The sequence below is a fragment of the Numida meleagris genome, chromosome 1 (genome assembly GCF_002078875.1).
Source record: "Numida meleagris isolate 19003 breed g44 Domestic line chromosome 1, NumMel1.0, whole genome shotgun sequence".
NCBI classification, from domain to species: domain Eukaryota; kingdom Metazoa; phylum Chordata; class Aves; order Galliformes; family Numididae; genus Numida; species Numida meleagris.
In genome coordinates this window covers 186,717,535-186,739,108 of record NC_034409.1, presented here as the reverse complement: position 1 = coordinate 186,739,108, position 21,574 = coordinate 186,717,535, and the positions used below count along the sequence as shown (strand labels likewise).

The window sequence follows — 21,574 nt, the reverse complement described above, 5'->3', positions numbered from 1 at the left end:
ACTGTAGGGGTTGGAAGGGTCCTCTGGAAATCATCAAGTCCAACACCTCTGCCAAAGCAGTTTCCCTATAGTAGGTCACACAGGAAAGTGTCCAGCTGGGTCTTGAATATCTCCAGAGAAGAAGACTCCACAATTTCTCTGGGCAACCTGACCTACTCTAAAATATTCACCTAGAAGATCAGTGGAAAAGCAAGAATTCCAGGCTTCTCAAGCCCACCCAACAAAGGAGGACATCATTGTTCCACTCCAGAAGTGCATCAGCAGCAGGATGATCACTTGTCAAAACGAACCGGGGCAGTGTAAACACTTTATGTGCAAGCAGAACAGGGACGTGGAATAAAAAAAACCCAAACATGCCAATAGTCAAGCAGAATCAGTTATGCATGTGATGTCTTTATTTAGGGGTATCAGTCAGAAATGTTCAGGATGTGTGACAAGGTTTTAATGAAAACAGTCCAATCAAAAGACTAAATACTGTGTTGTCAATATAGCTGTCAAAAGATTGTCCACCACCAGCATACATTCATAGCTGCCAGCAGAACTCATGGTCTTTTCTTGGACCACTGAGGCTTGCTGGATGATATTCACCAATAGCCATCTGGAAGGAAGTAAAGAGCCATGGAAATTCTTACAGACAAAAACACAACGGTCATTTTACACAAAGAAAGAGAAATGAAGATTTATTTTGTTTTCTTCACCAATATGCACAGCTGTGAAGTAGATTTCTCAAGGTCAGTCTTCATCTGGTACAAAACAGCTCTTACTATTAGTGACAGCTACACGGAGCTATGGAGATACGTGGAGATTTCAGAGGCAAACCACAATATGCAGTGTTGACTTGGCACAATAAACGACCATTTATTTGAATGTAAATACTGCTGATAAATAGTAGGTAAAATCTGAATAAAAATAACAATTTTTATCCATGCAATGATATCCACATCTGAATGCAGGCCTGCATTGTTTTTTGTTGGCTCTCTCCCACAAAAACATTGGTTCTGGCTCTTGTATTTCATCTTCACAGTTGGAATTAGGAGTGCTGGATGCCCATAGGATGTAGATTAGGTCCAAAACCTGCCTGGCATCTATTGTTGGCAATCCAGCTCTTCAAAAACTATGAAATGGCTCATCCCACACATGCAGATTTGTAAAACTGAGAGCTAGTTTCTCTTTCAGATTTTCCTCATGGGTATTTCAAATATCCCTTATTTTTTTTAGCTTCTTACTGTAAAAACAAAGGCCGCAAGTGTGTTTAGCTTTTGTTTTAATTGGGAAGAGATTGTGCTAATGGTAAACAGCACACATTTCAATGACTTGATGCCAGTGGTTCACAAACAGGCTATCTCCAAATGTTCACTTTTATATATCTGTAGTTCTTTCCCTTTTGGAGCTGCATGGCAAACCCCACCATTTTCTTTTTCTTCCAAAAAAGGTTTTCAGTGCTTCCCTGCTCAACTGTAGCTGACACACCTCAAGAAGAGCCATTCCGCAGTTCTGTTTTTCTAAACACCATTTTCTCATCTGATCCCAGGAAAGAGTCAACATGTTTGCTGTCAGAAAACTTCAGGTTCATTTTTTATTTCATCCTTCCACCCCCACTCCAGCTAATGTATTTCAAGCATGTTTCACTTACTGGATACGACATGTAATTGGAGGAATAGCACTTGTGTGGCCATAATGTTATCAGCTGAGAACTTTATGAAGTGTTCAATATAGTTAAGGTGCTGATGAATGCCCAAGAGCAGCTTGGTTACAAGGCAATAAGAAATGTTTCAACAGCATGGAAAAAGCAACATGTGGATTTTTAAAGATCTATTGCTGCCAGAAACGTGGGTACTTGCTGGCACATATTTAAAGTCAGAGGATCACTAGATCATCTATTTTGCCCTCTGACGTAATGCAAGCTGTCGTGTGTTGTTCAGATACCTATATATGGAGACCGAACTCTGGGCTTTGGAGCTCCAAAAGTTTGTCCAAGCTTGTATTGTCAAATTCAAGCATTCTCAAGGTATCCAGCCCTGTTCTCTTTCTCTCTTATCACACCTATAGAGAATGTTTGGTAGCAATGGCAGATCTCTGGAACTCTGTTCATTATCAAATACGAAAGCAGAGGAGTATCAAGAAAAATGCATTAAACCAGATATTATAAGAGAATGGAAGACATTTTCAAAGAGTGCTAAATAGTAGTGGAAAATGTGACCTATATTAGCAATTCACCAGAAAACTTCTGAAGATTTCTTATACCTAAGAAGAACCAGTTACATGTACAAAGGAAATAACATGGCAAATCCCTCATATTAAGTAGAACAAACACAGAACAGAATAAGCCAAGCATAGGATCATTAAGGTTGGAAAAGACCTCTAAGATGATGAAGTCCAACCATCATCCCATCACCACTGTGCCCACTAGACCACATCCCTCAGTGCTGCCATCATCCACAAGGAATTCTGAACATTTCATCTTATGTATTCTAGGTTGAGTACTGTGTCATCCTAGGAAAATGCAGTCTTGTCACTACATTCAGCACAGCAGAACTAAGTACTACTTTATTCCCTCCTACCTCTCTTTTAAAAACAGAATCAGACAACTAACTTAAAAATAGCAAATTTCAAGAGTAACTATTAAAAAGTTATTCCAGCCAAATAATAACACACTCAATGAAAGCATAGGGGCGTGTTGGTTGTTACTCATTGAATAACAGTCTCCTTTGCTTGCTGATATTTCATAGTTACAGCAGTGCCTTCCCACAGCTCAATAATCACCTGATAAGATGCCATGGTGAGGCTAGACTTGTTCTTCAGACCTGCTAGGATCGAGCCTTCTGGTAGGTACCACCTGGGTAGCTTTGCAGCATCCAGAACAGATGTATTTCAGGAAACACAGGTAAGCACTCCCAGATATGACAACGGTGACAATGATTATGACTGTAGCGCTGAGAACTGGTGACACCGTATCCTCTGGGACGGAGTGCTGTCCTCCTGTTGCAGAGAAGGGTGGCAACTCCGTGTTCTCACCTGGTAATTACAGAGTAGTGACAAATCAGAAACTGCATCAGGAAGTGAACAAAAGCCTTTAGCCTTCCACAAAGGTTACTGAAGCAAAGTTACTACTTCATGAAAATACTTAGAAAAATTTTAAAAGGCCCATGAAGTGGGAACACTGGCATTCAGCTCACTCAGTCAAGTTCAGAAGTTCTCACATAAACATCTGAGCTGGTTTCTCTCAGCTTCCTTGTAATGAAAAGCAAGAAACAGGCTCTTTGAGGGCACAGTCAATATGCCTAACTGTAGCTGTCTTTATCATGAGACAAATCTCTCCCTCAGAGTGCTTTTTCTCTGTGGAGATTCTAAAGGAAGCTGGAGGCTGACCAGCCTGGAAACAGATGGCTATATTTGGTCAAACGAATCCCACACATGATGCTTTTCATTCTTGGGATAAGAAAATATGAAACCATTATTAAACCTGGCTCTGGGGAGATATCCTTATGGGTGGCATGGGAATTGAAAACAAAATCAATGTGGTGAGTATGAGGATAGGCTGCTGTTGTACCTGGAAATATTGCTGGAGTATTTCCTGTTATTGAAAGGTAAGATGTTTGACATGCTTTGACCTTGATTTAGCTTCATCAGTTCATTTGGACTATCCTGGACACTGGCCCTTACCCTGGGGTTACAGGCATGTGAGACCTCTGTTAACCTCTGGAACTATGGACACCCAGGATCTGACACACTTGGACAATACACTGCTGACATGCAGTAATATTTTTGGCTATTTTTTTTAACCAACAATATACCTACCACCTTTTCTCCAAAATACTGCTAAAAAAAATTGAAAAACCCCCAAACAAAACCCAAACCAAATAATAATAATAATAATAAACAAACAAACCAATTGTCCTGCAGTTCAGACCACATCCTTCTTGTCCATTGAGTTGCTATTCTATGTCCAAACCAATGCTAGGTATCAATTCAGAGCTCTGCAATAATGTTTCTGTATGATCCTTGGTGTAAAGCACATATGTGCTTACTCTAAATCCTGTGCTTGGGTTAAGAATGTGATCACACTGTTCTAAAATCTGTGTCTAAGCCTACTTTTTGTTTTCCTTTCCAGTTCTTGGCTTATCAACATTCCTGTATAATTCTGTACTTTATGGCATAGACATTCCTGTCTATAGGTCATAGAGAACATGTCACGCTGGTATTATTTTTGAAGCTATTTGATCACTGTCACAAAGAGAGCAGATTCTCAAGGCATCACTCTTACCCCTCTGCACAGCCAGCTGTAAGTCTAATTTCTGCACAGAGACTCATACTTCCTTAGCAAAGGTAGAATGATTTTTGCAGGATCTGACCATGCAGAATCCTGTTCTCAAATTCAAGAGCAGAAACAAAACTCACTCCATTTTTTGGTCTTCTACTTTAACCCTGAGCTTATTTTCTTTCCTTTGGCCCAGATGATTTATTTTTCTATATATATGCTGTGCATTCTGCATTCCCATACCTCTATGCTGTTAGCAGAAAGAAGACCAAGCTGTTAGATTTTCCATGTGCAATTTCATCTAAGTTCAAAGGACATCATGCTGTGTTTTCTAAAGGAGTTATCCTTATGTACGTTTCCCAGGGGAATCTATCAAAATGAGGAAACAGGAGCTTTAAATAGGATTTTCCTTTGGAAGCTTTGCTAAAATCACCATTTTAATCAAGAGCTTTTCTTTAATAGGGGCCAGATTTTTCCGTGCCTCATCTTGTGAGCAGAACAGGGATTCTGATTAGATTGAAGTCTGGAATATTTGGTGGCTTATATTGGTATTTCTCATCTACGACTTCTTTCTCCAGCTCTCCAGCTACTTTAAATGGGAGGCCCTGAAGTGCAGCCACTGCTCCTACTGTGCCGACATCCCACGGATCTCAGGATCACACTAATTAAACACTCATCTCTGTTTTGACGCCAGACAAAACACTCCCCAGCAGAGCCAGGATGTGGGTCTGTGGCTTGATTCTGCCTACATCCAGTATGGTCGTAACTGGCTAAATTTATTGGGATGTCACTGTTACTTTCTCCTTTTCACTCGTTTTCTTTTTCCTGCTCTTTGTGTTACCCCACATACAAACTTCAAGCCATGTTATTCAAGGGCTCATTAAATGGATTCCCAGTGCTTCCAAAAGGGGAAGGTGGATCTGTGAGCGTGGGGTGACTTCTTGCTCCTGGAACAGAAGCACACAACGAGAGCAGCCCTTGCGTTGAACCAATGGAGAAAGCAAAGTTGGTGCAAAATGTGAAGCACTGCTAAAGAATTTGGATAGTGACACAAGGAGGCCTGTCATCTGTAAATGACAAAACAGCCCTTCATTTTACTTTGTACTGTTCTCAGCTGCTCCAAGTCCAGGTTCGTTTTTCACCTAACTCGTTTACTTCTGCATCTCAGTGACTGTAGAAATGTATGCATGGCAACACCACAGAAAGAGGGAATGCAACTGCCTGGGATCATGCTTATTGAAGCTGCTGTTGGCATACAAGCCCTCTCTTTCAGTGAATAAATGATATGCTAATTGCATGCTCAGCCTCCCTGCATAGATGCAAGAAGTGGCAGAGCCATTCATCCTGCCCAGGGAGAGCACAGAGGGCTGTTCAGGCTTGTTCTTTCTCTCCACTGTTGACTTTTCCTATTAAGTTTCTCTGCCCCTTGATTTAATAACAGATTGATTGCCAGCTTAGCTACCCACGGTGCAGACTTTGCTGTTCTTTGTCAAGAAGAAGTTCCACTGAGGAAGGGAAAACAGCAAGTGCCATCCTTACAGACAAGGATGGGGGAAAAGACTGCATGGGAGAGAAGAGGCTGACCTCAGGTTTTACTTCTTTGTTGCACCGTCCCCAGGTTATATGCCCTCACACCCAAGGACTTACACATCTCCGCTGACCAGCTTTTGTCTTTATCAAGTTGTTCCCAGTAATTTTATCTCATCTTCGTAGAATCATAGAATCATTTTGGTTGGAAAAGACCCTGAAGATCATCAAGTCCAACCATCAGCCTACCTTCCCCAAGCCTTTACCGCTACAAGGGCTTGCTGCAGCCATGTGCAGCACCTGGCATTCAGCCGTGTTGAATGCCATACAGATGGATGCAGCCTATTGATCTGGCTTATCCAGATCCCTCTGCAGAGCCTCCCCACTCTCAAGCAGTTCAGCATTCCTGCCCAACTTGCATCATCTGCAGACTTACTGAGGGTGCACTCAATCCCTTTATCAATATTGTAGATAAATAACACAACTGGGCTTACACCGAACCCTGGGGAACACAGCTTATTTTTTAATATTTGTTTATATATTCCCATGTTCCTATTTACACTTTGCAACTCTGAGCTCAACGTTAAGGTTACAGCCTATGAAATACCTCTTGAAGACCTAATCCTTTCTCCTTTTGAAATCAGCCAGCACATGCTGGGTGGAGTGCAGTTCTGCTCTACTTATAGCATTTAAAATTGAAGAGGCCATAAAACCAGGCTGTTCACATAAGTAGAACTGTGTGTGCTTTGTCTGTCTTCTCACCTACTCAAATTCTGCTGTTTGCCTTCTCACACTAAAAATTTGCAGGACAAAACTGCCTTAGTATATTTAATGTGTTACTGAATTGTAGATAAAGCCCTTGGTCATAGAAAGGCACATTTGCAGAACTGCATATGCGATTTTTGTCATTCTTTCTTTCTTTGATGTAAATCAATGCACTAAAACTGACATTCCCTATGAGCATGTTAAGTGATTTGGAAAGAATTTGGGATGAGCATTTGAAGTCATTTTTTATAACTCCTTCCTTCACTGTGTGCACTGTGTGCAATGATTGGGATCAAGATGTCTGAGAGAAGTAGAGTTGAACTCAGGCTGAGGTTAAGTGATTGTCCTCTTAAAGAATATCTTTTTTGTCAGAACAAATTTTCTTGAATAACCCGAAGTTCTGTACTTAGCTTGTGGCAAAATGGGAATGACCTGCGCTGCCATCACTGCACAGAGACATGTTGGTGGAGCAAAGGTAGCATGTATAGATCTGGGCTTCTATGGATATTTCTCCTCTCTCGTGGATTACAGTACCAGTTACACCTGATATTTAGATCTTCCTGAATGCAAACCTCTCCTGAAGGCAAAGCCTGCATGTTGGCTTTGGGAGAACTGATGCTGGGTCTTAACATTGGCACTTCAATGAAATAGCCATGTGGTAACCAACACAGAGCTTGAAACCAGCACTGGGGAAAGTCTCTGGGATGTTATCTTGGAGATAAACCAGTGGTGAATCTGTACTTCAGTTCTGAGTTAGTGACTCTACTAACGTATGTTTTCTCTGGGATCCAGTTAATATTGGTGTGACTCATGAAACAGCAATCAGTAATGATGAAGAGTAAAATATAAAATTTTGACATGGTCCAAAATTCATCAGCCCAGCTAATTTCTCTTTCTGTTCACAGCAGACAGTGGGTAAAGGAGATAGACTCCAGGAAAAGATTGTGCAAATTAATGCTGAAGTGTAAAATACAATACCAATCCTACACGACAGAAATGCCAAATGGTCCTTATTTATTAGATCAAAAGAAATGTAGACAATAAATTAGCAAATTTCTGTAGGAGTTTGTAATGAAATTCAGTGATTTCCACTAGTTTAGAATTTAACTGATTCAACAGTTCTCATAGTTATTTAACTCATTAAAAGAGGAAGAGTTAAGACAAGGAGGAATGGGACTTAAGACTGTGAAAGCACAGATCTGGAAAGCACACCGGACTAATTCCTTTCAGACAGGAATCATTTCACATGACTGAGATAACTTGAGAAGAATGGCAACTCAAATAACTGATGAACTGAATGTATTTGTAAAGATATTTGGATATATTTTGATCTACATGCTTAGCCCAGGGCTGTAGATTTTCTTGATTGTTTTCCATATGAGTTGAACATTTCCTTGTCTGGAAATCTTTCTACATGCCGAAAATATACACAAAGTCCTTCTGCATTGTAGAAGCAGAAATAAAGACAATTTACTGGCAATTGTTCAAATTGGAGATAATTAATAGAATTCATTTAAAAAAAACCTATTACTTAGCCCAAGAGAAGTCTGGCTTCCAGCTGCACATCATGACCATGTTCATTGCTGCTCCCTTCCACTCTGCTTTCTTGATCCACTGAGCTTGCAAGACTACAAAGCAAATCCCAAAAAGCAAGTCTTTCTCATGCGTAACCCCTTCCAGATGCTGATATTCTTATGGTGCTGGCACAGACTAGAGCTCTGGAGTGGCATGAGTGCTAAGGACCCAACTGCATACTGTGTTAGACTCAGGGGTCAATTTTGATGATGGGCAGATGTTTTCAGACTTGGAGCAGCACCTTCATGAGCAATTCCATAAGCAGTGACCAACGCTCCAGTGTTTCCTCCTGACTGAAGAGGTGGGTTTTGGAGTTCTCTGCTCTTCCTGGGACTAGGAGGAAGAGAAGAAAGGACACCCTGGGAGATGGTAAATGTGTGCAAGATCTTGCTATAGTGCAGTAGTGGACTTGTAGTGCAGGGTTTGCATGCCCCATGGAATGAGATGTCAAGTGAAGACTTACATTCACATATACTACCTTCAGGAGACTTCTAAGGATACACAAAATCCTCTCAAAATTCCTCAGGTACTAAGAAGAAACACACAGGCTACAGCATGTCTTTTACTTAGATGTGTTGATGGGAAGACCAGGGATTACTTCCCTCTTGAATGTCCACAAGACCCTGGAGAGTGCTCACTGAGATCATGTGGCTCTTTGCAAAACAATTCTGTATTCACACTAAACTCTTTTCTACACAGAGGGTCTGCAGTTCTCCCATCTCCTTGCACAAGATAGAGTTGATGCTCAGATTTTCTAGCCAGTCACCAGACACTGTAATTCCTTCTGTCACAAAGTTCTATGCCAAGAACATCTCAACAGAGATGAGATTAGCAGTAAAGTCTCCAGCTGTTCACAAAGGTCTCCATCTGCCATTTTCCCTCTCCAAACCTGTAATTCACCCTGTGACTCATCAGAGCCAAACTCAGCCAACGGTTCATCAAATGCTGCATAACAGTATGAAGCTACTTCTTGTCTTATGGAGATAACTATCCTCAGCAAGTCACTTGCTATCTGCCACCTCCAATTCACAGCAATCATTTCATAAAGCCTGTGATGTGTAAGAATGTACGAGGTGAGAAAAGTACAATGACTTCAGGTATTAGAATGCCCAAAACTCAGGGCATCCAGCTAGCAGGAGGCTCTCTGGACAGCACTATTAAGCGTGACATGTTTTGCAGACATAAGGACAAAAAAACAAATGTTCCTGTCCTATATGTAAATCAGCTGGATGTGGGAGAATTAACACAATAGGTCAGAAGACAGGAGATATGATCGAGTGGAAATAAAAAAGGGGTAGAAAATTCCCTAGATACATGAGATAGACTATCAAGGATATTTTTTAGAAGACATATAAGCTTTCGATCCATGTGCCATTGTGCTATTGGTGCTAATAGTAAGAAAAGACAAAAAGATTTTGCTATACTATGCTGTAAGTAGTGATTGGTATCTAAGCATGCTTCTGTAGAGGTAGAACACGGGTTCATAACTACAATTAGCACTGAAACACAGTCTGCAGAGCCCCCTCACCCCATCCTGTCTACAAATCTTTTGCCTTTTACTCAGGAGAGTGGAATCCAAAGCTTTTGTGAAAAATATTGAACATCTTCTCTTAATTTCTTATTTTTCTTAGTGCTTCTATTGTGCTAGAAAACGTATGAAGCATTTTATGGTGGAGCTGGATAACATGTTGCTTTATGAGTGATATTATATAAGAATGAAACTCCACAGCTATTAAAGAAATAACGGGAAAAATAGAAGCCCTCCATGAGAGAAGATTTAGACTGGATATGAGGAAAAGTTGTTTACGATAGGGGTGATGAGGCACTGGCACAGGTTGCCCAGAGATGTGGCGGAAGCCCCATCTCTGGAGACACTCAAGGTCAGGCTGGATAGGGCTCTGAGGAACCTGATATAGCTGTAGGTGTTCACTGCAGGGGAATTGGACTAGATGGCATTTAAAGGTCCCTTCCAACTCAGGCTGTCATGAAGACCGATTGCTCCAACACTTGATGTTTCAGAAAGGCTCTGTGTTTTGCAAGACACTTGAGCAAATCTGAGACACAACAGCAAATCTCACTGCCATCCTTCCCTGACTCTTGCCTTACATTTTTGTTTTGCTGCAAAGCAAACAGTAAGTGCCTGGAGAGTCTTATTTCTCATGGTTGCCATCTGAGCAGAAAGTATTGATGTGTTTGCATTTTATGAAAACAGGTTGTTTAAACAGCCTGCTTAAATCCTGAAGTAAAAAATAGATAAGCTCTCTAGTAACATTTTTATTTGTTCCTTCCTCAGTGTTTAGTTGAAACCCTATAATTCAACATAATATTACTGATGAATACTGATGAGACTTGCACCTGGCTTTATCTTGCCCATGTTACGGAGTTTGGATCCAGAGTGAAATCTTGTTGTAAGTAAGGTTTCAGACCCCCAGAGCTTTGGATCTGGGTCAGACACAAAATGGACAGAAGACTGTGCTTTGGGTCTGGTTTATTTGCCCCACAGAACTGTAGGAATTATTGTAGGTTGTCTAATTTTACAAAATGAGTGCAGTTGAAAATGATGACATCCCTCAGGAAATTTATTCTATGAAGCCTCCACTATGTGAATGGATTTTATTGACTGGACTACGAACTTCTAAATGCAGTCCAGCTCTTCACATTTCTTTGAGATGTAGTCACCCCAGTTATTCAAGAACGCCAATAAGAAAACATATTTTAAAGCAGCATCTTTGATCCTGGGGATGTCCCATGTGTTTACAGATCTCTGTAAGTTTACTCTGCTTATTTTTCATGGTTAACAAATTCTGTAATCCACTGGAATATAAAGTGGTTGATAAAAAATATGATGTATGTTGATATGAAAATATGTTGATCTGAAAATATGTTGATAAAAAATATAATGTAACGGAACTTCTAATAATTCCAATAAATACAATAATTCCACCTGATTTAACATCTCCATTGCTATCTCTTTTTGTAAAACAAGTTGCAATACTCCTTCCAAGTCGCTGGTGAAGAGTTCATCCTGGATTAAAATACAAAGCAATAGTTGGAGGATTTATTTATAACACTTAGCAGCAGTCAAAATGCCAAGAGCCCCAAGACACATCTCTACTTGTACTTTCTTGGACAGCCACCACAAATGTCCCAGGAGCCAAGAGCCTCCAGAGACCAAGAAACAGAATCGCTTGCTCCTATTATTGCATATTTAAGAAAATAAGTGGCTTAGTCGGTAAACACCAGCTTTGGTTCTTAACAAAGTTGATAGTCCTGAGATTGATGCCACCACAACCCGCAGAGCATGTTTCCTGGCTGCTGTGCTGAGCCAGGCTCTAGGGCTGCTCTCTGCATGCTGCTGCTGGTAATTTTGGAACATGGTAATTGCCACTGCCCAGGTTGTAAATGATCCTGGCTCTGAAAAAAGGCTTGGAAATACAAACTGAGAGGTAACAAAGGTGCAAAAAACAGCAGGCAAATAGAAAAATGCAATGGTTTCAATTCAGGATAAGCCACCCCTAATGGTGTTGGGTAGCTTTTTCTTGCAGGAAAACACAGCTACAGCAGCTCCTCTCCCAGCACGTTCCTTTGTGCCACACCACAGTCCCACTGAGCTAGTGACACAAGCTGTCTCATGTTTACTGTGATCCCTGCAGAGCCCTGAAGCCTACTGAAGGAAGAGATGCAGCAGTGGCTTCCGTATCCTGCCATTACAGAAGTGTCACCCGCTGGGCAAGATGCTTCAGGTGGAGGGCAGAGGGAAGGAAATGCAGTGCTTTTGCTTCAGGACATTAGTGGCTTAATTAGAGCTCCAGAGGTGGGTGAATCATTCCTGATGTGTTTTATCAAGAGTGTCAGCCACATGAAAAATAACCAAGACAAAATTAGCTTTCCTGCTTGCCTACCTGTCCCATCTGCAGAATGACTCAGGGTACCTTTTTTCCTGTGTATTATCTCCTCTGCCCTTGTAACTGAAAAAGATATTCTGTTCTCTCTGTGTTAGAGAACCTCTCAATATCAAGCGTAAAGACTTTTAAAGACAGATGTTTTCTACCATTTCATTAAGTGTAAAAATCTACAGAGGTTATTTACTCTCTTTCAATGAAAACTCCGCTTCTATTTCACATTTGGTACAGTCACAAAGAAATGCCATGTAAAAGAGAAGACAGAGAGATCATGCTAGAGCACTGAAGCAAATAGAGTCTAGGAAGAGGAATGAGTTGATTTGCCCCTTCTAAACACTTTATAACACTACCTGTATGTTTGTTTAATTAGATTTGAAGAGATTTATAACGCAGCTTTGTTGCAACATTGATGTAGCAGTCAATGTTAATACATTGTTCAGGTGGGTGGCAACAAAGCAATGGAAAGATGTTAAGGGACTGGCAGAGATTTGGAATAAATCAGCAATTAATTACATATTAGTAACACAACAAAAATTATGTTCAATAAAATAAATATTTTCAAAATCTAGCCAAGTATATCATAATTTAATGACAGAGTTAGGGGACGTACAATGTAGCTACCATACAGGCATATGTAAGTTTAAATTTCAGAGGGACGATAAGCCATGAGGTAAGACTATGAGTAATAGGATGAAGTTATGCAAAGGAAAAATTAGGATGAATTACAGGAAAAAAAATAATTAGTTTCACTGAGGTAGTTCAGACTCATGGATTCCCAAAGGAAGTAGGAAAATCCCAATGTATTTGTCACCTGAAAACAATCTCTCAGATATTCTAGCCAGCAGATATTTGAGACCAGTCCCTCAGCTTCCTCTGTGGATTACAGTAGATATCTAAGAGCACATTTTAATCAACCCAGCTTTCCATGAGCCAGTATGGACATACAGGCTGAGAGCAGACCTTCTAAGGTAGCTGGATGCCAAAAGAAGCACGGAGTTGCTTGTAGGACTTTTAAATGCAGCTTAGAATAAAGATTTTATTTTCTATATGTCTTTTCAGTTCCCACGTATCTTTGGGGTGTAATCCTTACTGCAAAGATAAAGAGTAGATGAGAGTATCATTAAATCAGACTTGCAGCGAGCAAAATTATCTTGGGGCAAGCAAACCATTAGAGAACAGATGAAGAAAACGCTATGCTTCAAACCTAACTTTGCAGTTTCCAGTAATTTCGGGTAGGAATAATCATTGCTATCATCCAGGAGAGTAAACACAGCGTTTCCAAGTGAGAAGAATGCTTTCCAGTTTATCTTCTCAGGTATGCAAGACTACGAAGTGGCCAGTTATCAAATGGAGATACTGCCAGAGGGAATGATAAAAAAGACACTTTCCAGTGAAGAGTGGATGCATGGGAGCAATTTTGAGGATGTAATTTGGAAGATGAAGTCACTGGAGTGCTTTGAAATGTTTTCTTCTTCTCTGTGTATTTCATGTGCAGATTTGAAAGTGTCAAATGCCCATGAAACCGCTCTTAAAATTATTTGCAAGTTTACGAGATCACTAAGGTACATTGTAGAAATTTAAAGGGAGTGGATTTTGTTTAGAGACTTACACCTGATTATAAGTTATTTCTAACTTTTAATTTTTCCAAAACCTGCAGGAGGTTCTTATTACAGTGATCCTATGAACCCTACTTCAAACTGTTTCTTGGCTTATATTGACTGGGAATCCATCGAGATGTCAATAATTGATTTTAATTCCCAAATTACGGTGAGTAAAACTTGCAAACTGAGACTCTCAGGAATAATTCTTCCTCCCTTTGCGTTCTGTGTACAGCTACATACTGTAACCTTCATTTTAAGATATGAGGGTTATGGTATTTTATTCTTTCTTTAATTAAAATGAGGGAATAACTCCTGAAGGAGTGCTGAACGCAACTAATGTTCTGGTCTCAATTTTAATTAGAAAATCATAGTAAGTACAGGGATGGGTATGATGTCCTTAGCTGGTATAAATCAGCATAATTGCACTGAGTCCAGTGGAATTACATCAGCTCACGTCAGCTGAGGATCTGACCCAAGATGCAGGGTGATTAATCTTCCTCATATACTCCAGTATTTATGGAAATTACATCTTCATGTATATGCCCTCCTTTCAGCACCTGCCAGAAAGGTTAACAAATACATTCACTGTGCTGTAACCCTGATGCTTCATATTCCTTACATACAGAAAACATCTGCTTTAATATGTCATTCTTAACATCTGTCACCCATATTTACTAAATCCTAAACAAAGACACACTTTTTCCAGTAATCTCTGTTTCTAAATATTTCCTTCAACATACTTCTTCTAAACAATTCTTTCCAGGTCCAGCACCAGGTAGAAAAGTTAAATTAGCCAAACGGGATTAAAGTTGTGGCATGTCCAGTGTAATTCCAGAGGCATCCATACCAATGAAGGAAATAAAAATCATAGAATCACAAAATGGTTTGGGTTGGAAGGGACCTTTAAGCCCACTGAGTTCCAACCCCCTGCCATGGGCTGGTTGCCACCCACCAGCTCAGGCTGCCCAGGGCCCCATCCAACCTGGCCTTGAGCACCTCCAGGGATGGGGCACCACAGCTTCTCTGGGCAGCCTGTGCCACGGCCTAGATGAAGCAAATTTTCCTTTTCTCCTGCATGGAATCCATTGAAGCAAAATATCTGAACAGTTTTCTTATCACAGGTTGCACTTCTATGAACACCAGCTGCTTTGTTGCTCATTTCATGATAACTGTGAGTGTGATTCTCCATTTGCTGGAGCTCATACTAGTCTATTTGTCTCACCTCTTTGCATCTGAATGGTTCATCTATGGCAGGAGAAATAGCTTGGAACAACGCTTACATTCATGGATGCAGAATAATCCAAACAGGAAAAAAAGGTCACAGGAAAGCAGGCTCCATCACTTCTGCTGCTTGTGAAACTACTTATTTATGTCTACTTTCCAGATAAGGCAAGAAACATCGAGATATCTCAAAAGGTATTATTTGGCATTTCAAAGTAGACGTGGGAAAAGATGAAGCTGGAATCCTCCATCCTGATTTCACAGATTGCACAGGGGTGTATCCAACATTAGCTGCACTGGGAAAGGAAATGGGAAGAGATGGAACCACCATGGAGCACAGCACAGGGGTTCTTTGGTGCATCTGATCCCTTGACCCTGCTCATATAACATGGGGCATGTCTGCACTTGTAACTTCAGATTAAGACCTAGATTTCAGTCTGCTCCAGTGCAGGGAAATTGCCTCCTTTGATCAGGCTGAGTGCAGCCAGATTCCTTCTTCTCCTTGTTCTTGAATGGCCCATGGATCATCAAAGAGAAGCACGGAGTCCTGCCCCTGGGGGTAACAACCCCAGGCACCAGCATGTGCTGGGGGCAGCCAGCTGGAAAGCAGCTCTGCAGAAATGGGCGTGAGTCCTGGTGGACACCAAATTGAACAGGAGAAGGCAACATGCCCTTACTGCTTAGAAGGCTATTGATATCCTGGGATGCATGAAGAAAAGTATCACCAGCAGGTCAAGAGAGGTGATCCTTCCCCTCTGCTCAATACTGCAGAGGCCACATCCAGAGTCCTATGACAAAGCCACCTGGACATGGTGCTGGGCACCCTGCTCTGGGCGTCCCTGCTGGAGCAGGGGTTGGGCCAGGTGGACCCAGAGGTCCCTTCCAATCCCAACTATTCCATGATTCTATGTCCCCAAGCTGGCTGTAATAGGAGACAAGCTGATCCTTGGGTCTCACATCATGGAGAACTGGTATTCATAAAAGAGCAGTGTGGAACCTGCAAGATTCTCAGATGCGGAGATGACTGGTTCATCAGTTGACTGTGATGGACCAGCAGAGGTACCCAGTAGCTACTTCTTGGAAACTGTAAATAATGAACTGACAGTAAAGCAAGCTGAGGATGCTCAGAGACTTTGCAGCTATCTGAAGTTAGTTTGTGTAAAGTTGGACTGTAATTTGTTTTGTTCCACGGAGATCTCTAGTGCTGTGTCACTCATTAGGTTTCTTCCCAGCCAAGTAAATCATCTGCTAGTACTTGTGGGCTTTTTAAATTTACTTAGATTTTTGTTTATTTTTTTTAGCCTTGCCCAGTATTTAGTTTATTTAATAGCTTCATCCAAAATCAGATTTTTCCCAACTCCCCTGTAAACAAACTCAAGAAGGGCATGTGCCTCTGGCTGAGTCTGAGTAATTTTCTTTCTTACAAGATTCTTGGAACTTAACGGATAACTCCATGCAATCAATCCTCAGGATATAATGAAACCATCAGCTATATTTTCATCAGTTTTAAAAATACTGAATTTACTTCTGAATCTACAGCAGTTCTCCAAGTAACATCAACAATGTCTCTGTGGTAAAATCAAGCCATCCTCCTGACTCTTTTTCATAATAATCAGCAGGATAGGAGACATACTTGAAAGGCAAAGAAGGGGTTTTGGGGGAACATTTAACTAGTCCTCCACATATTAAGCAAATGGATCAGATGCAGAAGTTTATTAGGTACAAGGAAATATAATGTGGTGCCTCGAATGTATTGTCTTGTATGAGCGATGGTGCAAGGGCATCACAAAACCCAGAAACATAGGCTTCTGTGTTAAGTATCATTAGAAATGAGACACTGTGAAATGATCATCTAGACACACACTTATAAGCAGCTATAATGTTAATATGTGTTTTTAATAATAAAAATGAAGATATGACACCATATCCCAGTGCACTGGCGTTTTCCTAGTACGCAGGGTCACAATGCACGTAAGTGGTAATTCTGGAGCACTGTTCAGAAGATAAATTATTTCATACTTGGAAAGTTCTAAAAATAAATCCATGTAAATAAAGAGAGATTATGGCTTAGTCACTATCTTAATGCTTGGGAGATCAAACTTTGAGTCAGGCTGAACCATGACAAAGGCAAAGAATGAAGTGCCAGAGACAGAGCCATGGCTGTAGGACCAGACCAAAATTTTGGCTCCTATGCAGGGTGATTAGGACTGGCTGCCCCTATCCCAAAGATGCCTGGAAGAGCCCTACTTGGAGCTGCCTGAAGCAGAGCCAAGGCCCGAACTGCCAGCTGAGCAGGGTGGGTGACCAAAAACCAAAGCTTGAGCCCAGTTCTTGGTTCTCTTTTATTTAGGAGTGCTGGTGAGCACTCACATGCCACAGATTTCTAACATGAGCCTGGACAAATCATGGGGAAAACTGAGGTACCAAGACTCCTACTCTTAAATAGGAATGAAAGTCTTCCTCCACAGAGCATTTTGAGAACTGAGATGGGCTGTGCATTGGAGCAAAAGTTGACTACAGTCTTAGCTTGCACATGTAAGAGAGAGCACAGATTATCTCCAATGATTTGCGTGAGCCAGAGCAACTAAAGATTGACTCGAGGTACAACAAGTTTAAAAAAAATCCTGGAGACCTCAAAATTGGGTTAAAAAGTAATGAAAGATTGAAAGATTCTTGTCTCACAGATGTCCTTCAGCAGAGGACATTCCCTTTCTGGAGAGGTTCAGGTTGGATTTTAGGAAAAGTTCCTTCTCAGACAGAGTGGTGAGGCATTGGCACAGGCTGCCAGGGAGCGGGTGGAGTCACATCTCTGGAGGTGTTCAAGAGCTGTGGAGATGTGGCACAGAGGGACGTGGTCAGTTTGCATGGTGGTAGGTTGGGGTTGGACTAGATGATCTTTTCCAACCTTAACAATTCCGTGATTCTAACAGATAACTACTAGATGTCATGGAGATGGTTTTTAAGATATCAGTAAACAGTCATGATGTGAATGAACAACATTCACTAATTTTGCAGCATATAAAGCATTATCTTCCTGCTCTTTTTAGAAACCAACCAGTCTCTAAAAAACATTCAAAATCCTTTTACATGACAGATGACTTCTTCCTGCCCAAATCACAATGCTCTGACTGGCCTGTTGAGAGAAAAAATGCAAAATACTTTTTACAGCAGGCAGCAGAGAGAACAGGAAAGAGCTCAACTGACATTCTGTTACACTCAGTTTATTAGGTGAATTGTTATTGTCCAGAGGATCTATGATTGGTTACAATACAACTTGACAGGCTGATAACTGTATAAAACAGATACTACTAATGTGTTCACAATACTTAGAACAGCTGCTAATGGAGCATTTATCTCATTCAAGTTGTTGGCAGAGGAACATTAATTTGAGATACGATCAACAGGAAGTAAGTCTACAAGCATACTCAAAATTGAATTGTTATTTTAAAGCATGAGAGATCTCCATGGCAATGTGTTTCATGGGAATGTAATTACTCTTTTTGCTGGTTTTCTGTCATTATTGTTATTTTGTTTTGTTGGTTGTTTTTTGCTATATTCTAGTATGTCATAGAATCATAGAATCATTTGAGTTGGAAGGGACGCTTTAAGTCCATCTAGTCCAACTCCCCTGCAATAAACAGGGACACCTACAGCTCCATCAGGTTCTCACAGCCCCGTCCAGCCTGACCTTGAGAGTCTTTGGGGATGGGGCATCCACCACCTCTCTGGGCAACCTGTGCCAGTGCTTCCATCGTTCTGGTTTCTCATGGTGTTACCCCAGCTATGTCATTCAGAAGAACTTTTAAACCAAAGCTATAGCTTATCAGATATCAGAATGGACAAAAAATTATTATTTCTTTCCAATTAGTTCTCTTCTTTCCATCAACATTAAACTTTTTGTTAGGCTTCAGTGTAAGTCTGATCATTCCTTTTTAACAGTGCTGTTGTATTTATTTTGGACTCTTTTCCAGTTGGAATAGAAGCTGTAATGACTTGACCCCAGAGCCCACAACTAAATGCACTAGGAAGACATTTCACTTTCAGCCTACAGAAATATTAGTCCTGGAAGTAAATATATGGGTCTTATCTTTCTATATGTTTCCTAGATTATGAGTAAGAATGTTTCCAACCACCACAGCTATATTTTACAATTATGCTGTTTTATTCATGGCTCTTTCTAGGCACTATGTATGAGAACCACACATTTCACCAAGGATCACATAAGATTTTCTGCTTCTACAGAGGAAGAAAAACAAACTCATAGGAGAGAGAGATCTAACTCTAAACTAACATAAATGCCTGTCTGAGAGATCTTGTTTGTTTGAGGTATGTACCTGCAGCTGTGGGACATCAGAAGGAGAAGGAATGGGGACTATGAAGATCCATGACATTGCTCCCCTGCCCTTGAAGCAGAACATACATGGTTATAGCAGTGTTTCCATATTTTGTAAATGGCTCACAGGACAGAAGAGGAGATGAGAACAAAGAAGTTAATGATGAATGAGGGAGAAAAATATCAGAGCCCCCAGATGCATCTCTCTAGATAAAACTACAGCTGCAGTGTTGTAATTAAACAGCCGAGGAGGAGGATGGTGATGGTGATCAGAGAGTCTCAAAGCTGCTTTACAGGGTGTTTGGGGCATGTTCATAGAATCACAGAATGGCTTGGGTTGGAAGGGACCTTAAAGAACGTCTAGTTCCAACACCACTGCCATATGCCAGGGTTGTCAACTAGACCAGGCTGCCCAGGGGCCCAGCCAACCTGGCCTTGAGCACCTCCAAGGATGTGGAATTCACAGCTTCTCTGGGCAGCCTGTGCCAGGGCCACTGAGTAAAGAATTTCCTCGTAAGTCTCTTCAGGGGAGCAGAGCAGGTTTACCCACTCTGGTAATTTTCTCATCAGCTTTGAGCAGCTGCCCATACTCATCATGTGGTAACTTTAGGAAGAATTTCTTTATGGAGGGGGTAGTCAGGCACTGGAACGGTCTCCCCAGGACAGTAGTGAAGTCCTAATTCCTGGAGGTATAAGAGATGCATGGACATGGCACTAAGGGACATGGTATTGGTTTAATGGTGGGACTCAGAGGGTCATAGAATCATGGAATCAATAAGGTTGGAAAAGATCTCCAAGATCATCTAGTCCAACCATCCACCTACCGCAAATATTGCCCAAAAGACCAGGTTGGTGGTTGGACTTGATGCTCATAAAGGTCTTTTCCAAGCTGGATGACCCTATGATTCCATGAATGCATGGGGTCAAGGACAGCAAAGGCCACCTGAGAGTGACTGCTCTTACTCCCTTGCAGTAATGCAGCATTTATGTCAATATAAGCATGAAAAAGCTCAAAGAGCAAAAAGAGAAATCAATTCATGGCACCTAGCTCTTGCCAAAAGACACACTCCTGTTTCCAAACAAAACAAGCAAATAAAACCCAGTTCGTTCCCATCCAAGTTCCTCTCTCACACTACTGCAGAAGAAAAGGCTTTGTTTTTTTACTACTACTAATAATAATTTCTAAAAAAAAGAAAAAAGAAAAAGAATCATCAGTTATTCTACCGATGACTATTTTTCACCCTATTCCAACCACCCCCTTGAACATCCACTCCCCCGCAGGGGCATTCAGCTCAGCCCCGCACCGGGACGGGGGCTCGGGCTCCACCCGGGGCTGTTCCCCGCTCTCCTCCCGCCACCCCGGGACTCCCCCCACCGCCATCCCCACCCGCATCCCCCCGCACTCACCCGCCGGCCCCGGGCCGGGCAGCGCCAGCAGCAGCAGCAGCAGAGGGGGTGGGGGCACGGCCCCGGCCCGTCCTGCAGCCATGGGGTGGGCGCCCGGTGGCAGCAGCGGGACCGGGACCGGCGGCGGCGGAGGAGCTGCGGGGAGCGCTGCCGCGTCCCCTCGGGGTAGGCGGGAGCTGCGTGCTCCCCCTGGGGTGTTGTGTCCCCTCCCTGGTAGCGAGGGAGGGGGACGTGCCCACCGCGGGTACAGATGTGGGGTGTACGCGGCGCTGCTGGCCCACGGGCGGTGCAGGAGGGGTGTCCCCACCCCTACCCCGCATGCAGAGCACGATGGGTTGGTTGCGCTCACCAGCTCCGTGCCACACTGCTGGACGTCCTCACCTCCGTCCTGTCCCCAGAGAGGAGCAGGTGATGTTTTCCTATTTATTGGATTTACACGGCAAAGCTTTTGTAGCAGGAGGTGGAGGGTGCCCACTGTGAGCACTGCCCCGTGTCAGAGCAGAGCTGCTCCAGCTGCTCCCACAGGGACCAGCTGTTGGGCAGAGGTGAGCCATGAGTGATGCTGGGTGTGCCTCTGGGAGAAAGGATTGAAGGGAGAGAAACAGTGCTGTGCAACCGCAGCTGGGAGAGGGGGGGGTGAGAAATCATAGAACTGCAGAATCTTTAAGGTGGGAAAGGACCTCTAAGCTCATCTAGTCCAACTATCAACCCAACCCCACCATGCCCACTAACCATGTCCGTCAGTGCCACATCTCCACGGTTCTTGAACACCTCCAGGGACAGTGACTCCACCACGCCCTTCCTGGGCAGCCTGTGCCAATGAGTCACCACTCTTTTGGAGAATAAATTTTTTCCTAATATTCAACCTGAACCTTCTGGGTGCAACTTAAAGCCATTCCCTCTCATCCTATTGCTGTTACCTGGGAGAAGAGGCCAACACTCACCTTGCTATAACCTCCTTTCAGGGAGTTGTAGAGAGCAATAA

At 42.2% G+C, this 21,574-nt stretch overlaps 1 long non-coding RNA gene across 1 annotated transcript; it reads right to left on the bottom strand.

Moving 5' to 3' along the window:
* Positions 364–21,271, bottom strand: LOC110390822. The gene is made up of 2 exons (XR_002433898.1): positions 20,590–21,271; positions 364–3,015 (listed from the first exon to the last, which is right to left on the bottom strand). It is a non-coding gene; the product is annotated as an uncharacterized LOC110390822 (long non-coding RNA).